Source organism: Protopterus annectens, chromosome 17.part0 (genome assembly GCF_019279795.1).
Source record: "Protopterus annectens isolate FY-2018-M chromosome 17.part0, PAN1.0, whole genome shotgun sequence".
Taxonomy (NCBI): Eukaryota; Metazoa; Chordata; order Ceratodontiformes; family Protopteridae; genus Protopterus; species Protopterus annectens.
In genome coordinates, this window is record NC_056751.1 from 603,559,462 (window position 1) to 603,572,735 (window position 13,274).

The window sequence follows — 13,274 nt, forward strand, 5'->3', positions numbered from 1 at the left end:
TGTTTTTCCAAGCCCTGGGATTCATGGCATCTTCTGTTCCAATGCTCCTTTTTCCAGACTGCAGATGTAGAAGCTTCAAAGGTACCCAAAGTCATTTTGTCTTCAACATTGCCACCCTCAGTGTGCCTCTCCTTCTTGTCTAAAGTAGGATTTTGGGTGGTGGATTCAGCAACTTTCTCTCGACCCAGGCATGCCCTTTCAGCCTTAGGTTACTTCTCAAGAACTACTCCCTGATGCTTCAGGCATGGGGTGGAGGGCTTCCTGTGGTCATCTGAAAGTTCAAGGTCCTTGGGTCCCCCCCATCAGAGGTCAGACCATATCAACATCAAAGAGATGAGAGCTCTGATTCTGGCCTTTCAAGCTTTTCACCCTATGCTGTCTGACAATTTACATGGACAACAACACAATGATGTGGTATGTCAACAGAAAGGGAGACAAAAAAGACTTACCTTGTCTGCAGGTTGGCTCATAAGGATCTGGCTGTGTTATCCATTAACTCTTTAGGCAGTCTATATTCCATTAGTGCAGAATATAGTGGCAGACACCATGAACAGGTCCAAAACACAGGCTCATGAATGGATGTGTCACAGATGCATGTTTCTGGACATAGTCCATTGGTGGGGTATTTGTCAGTGTAGATCTTTTTGCCTCCCCTCTGAACAGGCAGCCCCCATTTTCTGTTCAAGAATGCCATGCCATCATATGGAAGACTGATGCCCTTTCATTTCCTTGGAAGGGGATACTTCTCTAAGCCTTCCCTCCCCTTCCTTTACTTCCAAGAGTCCTGAGAAGATTCATCTGGACTCCCCGAAAATCTTGTTAGTGACTCCCTTTTGGCCAAGACATCACTGGTTCCCCTCTTAATGCATCTGGCCAGGGGCAATCATCACAAGTTATTTCAATGGTTGGACATCCTTAGACATTACAAGAGGTCACTCATCCATCCTCACTTGTCCATACTCCAACTGACACTGTGGGTGATAGGGTTTTGATCCCTTTTAGACATTGCTTATTGAGGACATGCTTGGGGTTTTACAGGAGGAAAGAAAACCTGCAAGTAGAAAGTCTTGTATGTCCAAATAGAAGAGATTTTCTATCTGGTACCATGGGTTTAACCAGGATCCTTTTTTCAGTGAGGGGTGCCTCTGATTCTCTCCTATTTGTGACCTGGTCCCATTTGGCTTGCCCCATTCTTCTGTAAAGGCCCATTTGTCAACTATTTCTCTGTCTGTCTACCATTTGGTTTCTCACTTTAAGGTTAAACAGGTTCTTAAAGGTATTTGTCCTGCTCCTGCATCTTAGTGCCCCAAGGAAGCCTGTTATTCCTCCTTGGGACCTTATCTTTTAGGGAAACAAATGACCTAAGTTCCTTTTGAGCCTGCAGGTTCAGTTTATCTGCAACATTTTTACCTGAAAGACTGTCTTATTATTTGCTCTAACTTCTGCTTGGAGGGTTTCTGCACCTTATCCCCCCCCCCCGGGACAATGTCCATTTGTACTAATATTTCTTTTATACCCTAGATGATCAGTGAGTTGTCTAAATCAGGCATTTCAACTCCCTTCCTTTTTTCTGTCCTCAGTCTGCTAGTGAGTCTTACATACCTTGGATTTGCACAGACAGCTCAGGTATTTGGATAAAACTAAGGCCATTCATGAATTGGACCAACTTTTTGCTTCACTTCATCCCAGAACATTGAGTCTGGCTGTTTCTAAGCAAACCATCTCCTCCTGGTTTTGTAAGACTATTTCTTTTTGTTATTTTCATGGAAAATGTCTACTTCCATTAGAGCTCACTCCACAAGGGCTGTTCCCTCTTCTGGTGCTTTCTTCAAGGGTTTGGACACCAGTTCCATCTTTGAAGGTGGTACTTGGTCTTCATTGCATACCTTTAGTAAGCAGCATAAATTGGATATGGTTTCTAGGGTTAGAGCAGGTTTTGCTTGAGACATTCTGCATGAGATTGTTGAGGGATCTTCCCAGACTTCCACCTCGCAATTCTTTTCTTGAGCTTTTGCACTCCATAATGTGAAGAATACTGCAAGAGTGATATAGAAGGGCATAGTACAGTCATGTAAAGTCTTACCATAACAGTAGATGTCCTTCTATTCACTGTTGCAGTATTTGCTCCCTCCCTCCAACCCCCTTTTTTCCTTTGGATTTTGCTTTGTGTCCCCTACTGGCTAAGGGTCTACCTTTTCCATCTGCATTTTCTCCTGGATGTTCATGGCCTTTTTTCTCCTGTGGAGACTACTCTCTTCTGGAGAAATTAATTTCTGGGTAATTGTGTCCATTCATCACCTTTATGCCATATATTCCTGTACAGGGACCATACATATGATGTACGCTGCATGCAAGATCTAAAGGCTTTTGTATTTTGGCTGGATGTTGTGCTGTCCTTGGTAGGAGCTACTGTGATAGTGCAGAGAAGGGCATCTACTGTTATAAGATTTTACAGAATTGTACTACTACTATACACACTTTCACCACACAGTACAAAACTGATGCAGTCTTCAGATCCAGGGCAACCTTTGGTAGGTCAGTCCTGTCAAGACTGCTGGGAAATTTTTTGGCTAAGTAGTCAACCTTCCTTCCCACCTCTTGCAGCTCTAGGAATCACCCATATGTCAAGAGTACTGAAACAGTGAATACATTAAGGACTTACTATAGCCGTAGATGTTCTGTTGATCACTGTTGCAGTATTCCATTCAGCCTCCACCCCATTTTCTATGTCACTTCTACTTCCCTATTTTTTCATCCTTTATTTTAACCTCTACTCAGTTACATGGGAAAAGGAGAGTTTTCTTACCCATTCAAGCTGCACCCCACCTAGCTGATCAGTCTCCCTCTCTCAGTAGTCTTCAAGCCACTAGTTTGGAGAAAGTCTGAGGATCCGCACTCCATCTTTATACTCCAGCACATACAAGCTGAAGTCCTGCATTGGATGTATAACCTTGGAAGGTAAAACTTTACCCCACCTTGACATCAGCTGTGATTACCCGAATGTCAGGAATACTGCAACAGTGATCAGTAGGACATCCACTATTGTGGTAAATTCTGACACAGCTGTACTTTTTCCTTCAGCTTAAGTGTTTTACATAAATGATGTATAAGCTTAGGGACACAGACTAGCCTTTCTTCCTTTTTTCATGAAGGGAAGGGAGGCATACAGTTGTCAATTAAACAATTTCTAAATGGATCATCAGCTGCAGTATATTTTGCTGTCATGTGCCCAACTACCCCATTGTCAAATGCTGTACTCATAGTCCACTGTATTAGAGAGGTGGCTCCCTCCTGTCTTTATTTAAGAAAAAGCAAACTGTTGAAAACATACATTGCAGCCAATTGGTCTTATTTTCCTACCTTAACCAAACATTACCATCTTAATTGTGAGTCTTGGAATTAGGCCTTTGTTGGTAAAATAGTACAGTAAGATTCATCCTTCTGAGTTATGCCTTTGACCATTGAATGGTCTTCAGGTTCTTTCCACACTAGTGGTTATTGCTTGGGATTTATGTTAACCAGAGACTCAACATGGACATTTGATATTCGATGTTGTGTGTACTTGCCCTTTCATTTGAGAAGACCCAACTTGATAGCTGAGATGTACCTTCCTTTATACCATTTCCTATGGGAGTCTGTTCCATCCAGCCTTTAATTTTGAAGTCACCTTTAGGTTGGGCAAGTATACAGTTGTATGTTAGTTTTTAACAGTATAGGCAGATATTCAGTATTTCTTGTTTTGTAGGAAAGTGCTTGATAGTGGCTTGAGTGTAAACTTGTATGCTGATGGAGAGAGAAGGTGCAGTCAGTTGTATCTCCAGCATGCAGCATTATGGTTTGTACTTGAATAGGTGCTTGTATGACTCCAAACATAGAATCTTTCTAAATTTTGCAAGCAGCTGATTGGTGGCAGGGATGGCCAGCCAAAGACCCATTAGGGGTCTTCTGGTAGATCAGACAACTTAATTTATATAAAAGGTTTTGATTTCATAAATTGTGTGCAGCTTTAATTTGCCAGTTGGTTGAAGAACCCATCCCAAAGCACATCTATTAATTATACATATTTATTCTTTTCCTTGGCATCTCTTTCCACCATTTCCATTTTTGTAATATCTTGAAGGTGATTAGTGTTCCCTTGGTATGAAATGATATTTCAAGATAAATGTGATGCTTATTTTGTCTTGTACCTTCTACTTAACTCTCACAAGATTTTTGTAGGATAACTGTTTACCGGAATAAGAAACTTGGAAAAATACCATTCATCCTCCTATTAGAAGAAGAAGAGCTAAAGGACATCCACCAGTCTTTAAGAATGAAGCAAGTCCTTTAGTTAGGTTCAGAAAATTCCCTCCTTTCAACTTAACTTCCCCTCTATCCAGCCTGTTAGACAGTTAGGCCAATAACGAGAGTCTTTCCACTTGTGTGTAGATAGGAATGCACCCAAATGGATATATTTCTATCTTGATTGCCAAAAGATTAAGCCCTGTCCTGTCAGCAGCCTAAACAGGGTCTTCAGCTCTTTCTGCTCACAGCTTTCCAGTGACTGTTTAATATGAAGTCTGGCATTATGTGAAGAAGTTGCCATCGAGAGGATATTTCCTTCTCCTTGTCCTTTATTTTTCCTTTTCATTGAATGGTCAGTATGTGTAGGATTCCATTCATTCAGTCTCTCCGATTCAACATGTGGGTCCTTGAACCCTTACCAGATCCAAATTGGCAGAATTAGTGCTTCAGCCTCAAGCCCCTTTATGAATTTACCTTCCCATACACACCTCCACTTGTTACTGCAGATCTGGTTTGCTGCTTATGCGATCAGCAAAGCAATCTCAAGCAGGTAAGTGCTCCACCTCATTTTGACTGCTATTTATCACTTTTTCTTTTTAAATTTTTTACTACTGCTTTTGCCTTACAGTTGTGGGTTTAGACAGAGTTTTTTTTTCTGTATTGTTGTTTCCTTTGCTCCTCCTTGGTGTCCTGCTGCCATAATCCTTTCACTCCCTTTATTTTTAGACTTGAAGTAATGTATATTTTTGGTGTGCTGTGTTAGATTTAGAGAGAGTTATATTCACAACATAGTTATTAGCTGCTTAGGTATTTTGCAGGCTGATTTTTTATCTATACATGTATGTATGTATGTATGTGTGTGTGTGTGTGTGTGTGTGTGTGTGTATATATATATATACATATATATATATATATATAGGTCTACTACTTACTGAAACTATACTTTTCCGCGCATCAGTTAACCGAGTGCACTTTGCACAATATTCAGTATTCTGAAGTCTAACATTGCCGAAATACAATATCTACAAAAGAAACACAAAAAGCAAACATTTTCTAGCATTTTTGTTGGGAAGGACAAGCCCCCGTGCACCCCGTATGTGTGTGTGTGTGTGTGTGTGGGGGGGTCTGTCTCCCCCAAACACACCCCCTGCAACTTATATATACCAACTCCGAGATTACACTACAGTAACAATAACGGTGGATTTGACAGTCTCAACTGTAGGGCGATCTCCATTTAAATGCACAGCTGCTGTAAAAATAATTTTCTGTATGCTCTAAACTAAATACATTACCTACATATTCCTCATGCCACACAGCTGGATGGTAGATGAGATGGTACCTAAACAATGTATACTTGTACTTCTCGCACTACTAGCTTTACATTAAGCACTTCACTAAAATGCACTTTGGCAATGTTAGACTTCGGAATAGTGATTATTTGGTAAAGTGCATTTGGTTGACTGACATTTGGAGAAACGTCATTTTGAAAAGTAGACGTAGACCCATAGATATATATATATATATATACATATAGTTAGCTTAGAAGTGTGTTGCTGTTGTGTGTTCCAAACTTTATTTTTTCCTGTTATTGGAATGAGAAGCAGACCAGCTTCAAAAAATGCACCATGTGCTAGCACAGAACTCCACCTCAAGAATTTCATGACCTGTGAATCACATGTTTAGAGTATTTCATTTATTAGTTTGCTGTGAAATTTGTGCTTTTTGTTTTGCATCCAGAGCCTTAGATTGGAGGAACAAGTTGATTTTGACAGGCCTCCTTCCACCAGTTCCGAAAGTGCCTAAAGCTAAAAGAACCTCTGACAAATTTTTAAAATATAAAGAGCTAGATAGAGGAAATGGACCAAGTGATTTCTTGCCTCTGAACACAGCTCTGAAGGTGGCTAGGGTCGAGGAGTATATGGCCAGAACACCTGCCTATACTCCTGGATCCACAGATCTTGTAACTGTACATGACTCTAAGGAAATCCACTTCATAGAAATTAGGCTTCCCTTCTTTAAGACCTTCCTCAGCTCTCCTATGATCCTTCAGATCATATAGGAGTATATCAGAGGCTGATTTGTACTGTCTGATATACAAGTTCCTTAAGACCCAGTTTCTGATGGGTGCCATTCCATCCCCTTTGTCTCCAGAGGTAGTTAGATCTATCTAAATGTGGCCAATTCTAGCTCCCTTACCCATCTGCTTTTCAGCTCTGTTACTTGGGAACTGTTATTCCTCCCTGATCCTGTGACCCAGAAGCTGATTTTCCATGCTTCAGGTAATATTGTTGTGACTTAATTGACTCCGGCTTTGTCAGGTCTGGCCAAGTCTCTGACCAAAATATTCAGCTTTCTCTTTTGCTCTCCACCAGTGGGACTGTTACCTTCAGCTCCATTGGTGGCATTTGCCTTTTGAGTCCTCTGTGCCAATTCCTTCATTGGGTCCTACAGCTTTCTTTGGTGTAGAGGCCCCTCTACTGGTGGTATATGCTTCTCCAAAGGGATGGTTGAATCCATCAGCTGGAGTGGTCTCTTCAAATCTGATGGAGGTTGGTTCAGCTTTCTAGGTGTTTGGAAGGATCTTTTTTTCATGCAAGAGAATGGATACTTGGGTTCCATCAGTCATTCTTCCACCCCATGACCCCCCTCTATGCTTGTCTTTTCTCATCCACCAATCATAGTTGCTGTTTTAGGTTCAAACTCACTACTCAAACACATAGACAGCCTTCTGAGGAGTCAGGTGACATATCCCCTGATCTTCCAAAAAAGAGGACATGTAAGAGGAAACACCTAGATTCTCCATTGGAGTCCCCCCACTTCTGATACTAATTTGGAGGATGAAATGAGCCTCCTTAATCCCCTTCAGAAGATGCTTTATTTGGCAAAATCGTACAGTCGATGCTACAGAGGGAAGCTTTGCCCATTGGAAACCCTCAGCTTGTGAAAGTATTGTTTGAAGCCTATGGAATGACACAGTCTCTGTCCTGGGTGGTATTTCCTGCTGAAAAATTAACTGAATTAGCTAGGAGATCATAGAAGGAGACCAAGACCTGCAAGACGGTCCCCCAAAGGCTAGACAAGGTTCTCCCCCCAAAGGATAAGCAGCATTAGGCTAGATCACCTGCAGTGGATTCCATCATTATGGCAGCAGCAGCAACTAAAACAGAACTCTCCAAAGACTCTACTACTCTCCATCCTCCCAATAAAAAATGTAGGGTGATAGACAGGCTTCATTTGAGCTCTGAACTATGTCACATATATGAATAAGTTTCATTGACATATGTCCCAGCATGCATTATCTACTCTGAAAAGCCTATTGATACCAGTGTCAAATAGCTAGTGACAACTCTGACTACCATGTCCAGTTACTGGGAACCTCTTCATGTACCTTATGTATTGACCATGCCAAGTCTCAGGCATTGGGGTTGATTCCACCATTCTTGGAACCATCCATGTCCCTTGGTGCAGGACAGCTTGGTGCCATTGTTTCAGAGCAGGGTGGTGTAGTTAAGGGCACTCCACTGTTACCTTCTGTGACTCAAGGGCACATTGGGTCTAGTATCATCCTTGGATTCTGAGGTGTTCAATAGCATTCTCTCCAGGTCTAGAGAAGAGGTGACTCTGCTGCACACAGTTCTTTCTTGCCCTCCTGTGGCTCCTGTTTCTGTGTCCATTCATCCTAATTGATAGGGGCAGTGAACATCAGTTAGCCTCTGGATCCTCACCAATTGAGCTCCTGTCCAGTTCCAAATCTTCCTCAGATGTCTTCATGGAGAGAGACTGTAGAAATGGACCAGTAAGAGGAGACCCTTGGTTCACTAAAGAAACTGATTTTGATGAAAGAGATATTTCCCCACTTCTGGAGTTAATGAATCAGAGGAGGTTGGTCCATCAAACCTCCTCTCCAGAAGAACTCTGTGCACCTCAATGCATTGTTCCCCCTGCTGATAAACTAATTGTTCAAGTTGTTTCAGCAGGCATAGAAGGAATGTGATGTGGTAGAGTCAATTCTACACAAACCTGACAAAATTTTAGTGGCCCATTGGAATACATCCCATGGGAGTGAGGGCCCCCACTAGATGCCATGATTGTTGCTGCAGCCACAAGGAAATTTTTCTCAGAGGAGAGCACATCTATTCATCCCCCTAACAGAGAATCCAGGGAGTTGAACAGATTTGGGAAATGGATGTATGCTTCAGTAACTTTTGCAGAGAGCTGAACTACCAGGCTCACATGACCCATTTTCTGAGGGTCTTGATGAAGGATTTGTTAAAATCCCTCTCAAGTAACCTGTCTGCGAACATTCAAAACTCAGTGCAGTCTCAGCTGTCCACCCTCCAATCCATGACTAATGTAACCATGTATCTGCTGTCTAATGCAGTGTGTGGGACATCTAGAGCAGCAGGCACTGGCAATGAAATCCATCAGCACAGCTAGATGCCCATGTGTGACTTCATGGAAGGCTTCAAGACATCCTTCATCATTTCACTTATTGACAGTTTGACAATTTTTAGACCTAAAGTGAAAGAAACACACATGCAGGCAGGAAGGCAAGACCCTGTCTGTAGTTGGCATATGATTTTCTACCCCTCAGTGGACTTTTCCCCCAAACCAGAAGGAGGAATTTATGGTTCCAAAAGTACCTGGGTTTTCACCAGGATGCTTCAATGGACAGACCACCCAAGGGCAGAGGTGGGAGTAACTTTAATCAACATCACACCAGAGGCAGAAGTGGACCACAGAATAAGGGGGTTTCGAGCTCTTTTCACTGAGAAGCCCTACAAGTGCTTCTGAATGGTTTCCCAACTGCCATACTATGGAAGCAGTCAGAGGCTGCTTAATCTTGCACCCTTCAATGAGTCAGCATTCATGGGTGCAGAGGATAATCACCAGAGGCCAGTTTTCCCTTTGCTTCTGTCCTTGCAGAAAGAAGAGAATTTTCAGTGCTTCACTCAGTCAGATGGAATTAGTGGCAACAGAAGTAACAAAGTTCCTAGAATAGAGAATCATCCAGCAGGTCCCCCAGACCAATCAGGACATGGAGTCTTTCAAGGTTCTTTTCAGTTCTGAAAAAAGGGGGGCCTCAGGCCCATCCTGGACCTCATTATCTTTTTTTGGCTGTTCCCATTAGGGGTCGCCACAGCGGATCATCTGTTTCCATTTCTTCCTGTCCTCTGCATCTTGCTCTGTCACACCAGCCACCTGCATGTCCTCTCTCACCACATCCATAAACCTTATCTTAGGCCTTCCTCTTTTCCTATTACCTGGTAGCTTCATCATTAGCATCTTTTTTCCAGTATACTCAGCATCCCTGCTCAGCACATGTCCAAACCAACGTAATCTTGCCTCTCTGGCTTTGTCTCCAAACCTTCCAACCTGGGTTGACCCTCTAATATACTTATTCCTATTCCTGTCCACCCTCATCACACCCAGTGCAAATCGTAACATCTTTAACTTTGACACATCCAGCTCTAACTCCTGCCTCTTTGTCAGTGCCACTGTCTCCAACCCATATAACATAGCTGGTCTCACTACCCTCTTATAGACCTTCCCTTTCACTCGTACTGGTACTCATCTGTCACAAATCACTCCTGACACTCTTCTCCACCCACTCCATCCTGCCTGTACTCTCTTCTTCACCTTTCTTCCACACTCACCATTACTCTGAACTATTGATCCCAAGTATTTAAATTCATCCACCTTTGCCACCTCTACTCCTTGCATCCTCACCATTCCTCTATCCTCCCTCTCATTCACACACACATATATTATTAGTCCTGCTGACCTTCATTCCTCTTCTCTGTAGAGCATATCTCCATCTCTCCAGGGTCTCCTCCACCTGTTCCCTACTCTCACTACAGATCACAATGTCATCTGCAAACATCATAGTCCACAGGGACTCCTGTCTGATCTCGTCTTTCAACCTGTCCATCACCATTGCAAATAAGAAAGGGCTCAGAGCTGATCCTTGATGTAATCCCACCTCCACCTCAAATGCATCTATCACTCCCACCGCAGACCTCACCTCTGTCACACTACCCTCGTACATATCCTGTACCACTCTTACATACTTCTCTGACACTCCCGACTTCCTCATAGAGTACCACAACTCCTCTCTAGGTACCCTGTCATATACTTTCTCTAAGTCTACAAAAACACAATGCAACTCCTTATGACCTTTTCTGTACTTCTCCATCAACACTCTCAGAGCAAACTTTGCATCTGTAGTGCTCTTTCCCAGCATGAAACCATACTGCTGATCACTAATCATCACGTCCCTTCTTAACCTAGCTTCCTCTACTCTTTCCCATAACTTCATGCTGTGACTGATCAATTTAATCCCTTTGTAGTTACTACAGTTCTGCACATCACCCTTATTCTTAAAAATCGGTATCAAAACACTTTCTCCATTCCTCAGGCATCCTCTCACTTTCCAAGATTTCATTAACCAATCTGGATAAAAACTGCACTGCCATTTTACCTAAACACCTCCATGCTTCCACAGATATGTTATCTGGACCAGCAGCCTTTCCATTCTTCATCCTCTTCATAGCTATCCATACTTCCTCCTTGCTAATCCATTGCACTTCATGATTCACTATCCCCACATCATCCAACCTTCTCTCCCTCTCATTCTCATCATTCATCAACCCCTCAAAATACACTCTCCATCTGCTCAACACACTCTCCTCACTTGTAAGTATGTTTCCCTCATTATCCTTTATCACCTTTACCTGCTGCACATCTTTCCTAGCTCGGTCCCTCTGTCTAACCAATCGGTACAGCTCCTTTTCTCCCTCCTTAGTGTCCAACCTTTCATACAACTCTTCATATGCCTTATCTTTAGCCTTCACCACCTCTCTCTTTGCCATGCACCTCATCTCCTTATACTCCTGTCTACTTTCTTCATCTCTTTGACAATCCCACTTCTTCTTTGCCACCCTCTTTCTCTGTATACTCTCCTGTACTTCCTCATTCCACCACTTTGTCTCCTTGTTGTCCTTCCTGTGTCCAGATGTCATACCAAGCACCTTTCTAGCCATCTCACTTGCTAGCTCTGCTATAGTTACCCAGCTATTTGGTAACTCTTCACTGCCACCCAGTGCCTGTCTTAACTGTTCCCTGAACTCCACCTCACAATTATCCTTTTACATTTTCCACCATTTGATCCTTGGTGCTGCCCTCACACTCCTCCTCCTCTTCTTGATCACCAACGTCATCTTACAAACCATCCTATGCTGCCTAACTACACTTTCCCCGGTCACCACTTTGCAGTCTCAATCTCCTTCAAACTGGCCCTCCTACATAAGATATAATCCACCTGTGTGCATCTTCCTCCACTCGTATGTCACCCTATGCTCCTCCCTCTTGTTAAAATACGTATTCACCTAAGCCATGTCCATCCTTTTCGCAAAATCCACTACCATCTGATCTTCTGCATTCCTTTAACACTATACCTACCCATCACTTCCTCATCCCCTCTGTTCCCTTCACCAACATGCCCATTGAAATCTAAACCGCCTCAATTTGTAAAACAGAATTTTGAATGGTCATGGTTCAGTCCATTTTCCCACTTTTGAGGAAGGATGAGTGGATGGGCTTCATACATCTCCAGGATGTGTACTATCATATCAAGACAGAAAAGCAGTCTAAGTTTGTTTCCAACTAGGAGCCATTTCAGTTCAGAGTACTGCCATTTGGCCTCACAACAGACCCCAAGTTGTTCAAATGCATTGTAGTGGTAGCATATCTCAGTCTGTAGAGGTTCTAGGTGTTCCCCTATTTAGACAGTTGGCTCTTTACAGCTCCAGCCAAGGATCTACTAGTTTAGTAACAGAACTAATATTCTAGCTCCACAGTTGGGGATTACTATCAAGAGCCAGCTTACACCTATGCAGTCGATAGAATTTATCCAATGCCACTTGGACACAGATACTGAAATAGTCAAACTCCCACCATCCAGAATATTATCCTTGCATCAAGTAGCTTCAGAGGTCCTTTGCCACATTTGTCTCCTAGCAAGACTTACTCTTTGACTTCTGGGCTTGATAGCTGCTTGAATTACATTAGTCCCTCAAACAAGATATTACATGAGATTCTAGCAGTGGACCCTTTCTGTTCAATGTGCCTTCATGTCGCATCCTCTTCATGCATAATATATCCCAAACTGACATGCAAGAAACACATCAGTTGCTGGTTGACCTCCCCAATAATGGCATGGGATCGACTGTTCTTGCTGCCTTGGTAGCCACTATAACCTTTGACACTTCCCTTCTGGGGTGTAAGGTATTTCAAAAGGAAGACTCTTCAAGGTTCTTGATTAGCAACAAAGGTCAAACTTCACATCAATGCCTTAGAGATGATCTAGCTTTGCAGGCCTTTCAGGACAATCTCCCCCAGGTTGTGATCCATCTAGGCATACAATTTGATGGTGGGCTGATATATTAACAGGCATGGAGGAACCTATTCATATCTAGTGTGCTGGGAAGCCACAAGAGTGTTGCAATGGGCAGCATCTTCCCAGCTGTTTCTAATCACTGTGCACATGCTGGGGACTTTCAGTGTTCTGACAGACAAACTGAGAAGGTCTGTCTGCCCCATGAGTGATCTCTCAGACAGTGCCAGTGCAGATTCTGTCACTTGTGCCAGCATTTTGCTTCATACCTAACAATGTGCAGCAATTACTTTGCCCAAATCCCTCATCAGGGACAGACACTGAGGGATGCTGTAGTCCAGCAGTTGGCCTTGAGTCTCCTTTTTGCTTTTCTGGTATTTCCTTTGATGATAAAATATCTTCAGAAAGCCAGATGGTACAAGGCCAAAATTATTCTCATTGCTTCTTTTTGGCCCCAGTAGGTTTGATTCCCCTTTCTCTGGCTTTGCCTAATACGTCTGCCTTGGGTGTTGGACTCTCGTCCAGACATTCTGTATCAGCTGTCTGGTCAGCCTCACTGAGACCTAGAAAACCCTGAAATTGACTATGATTTGCC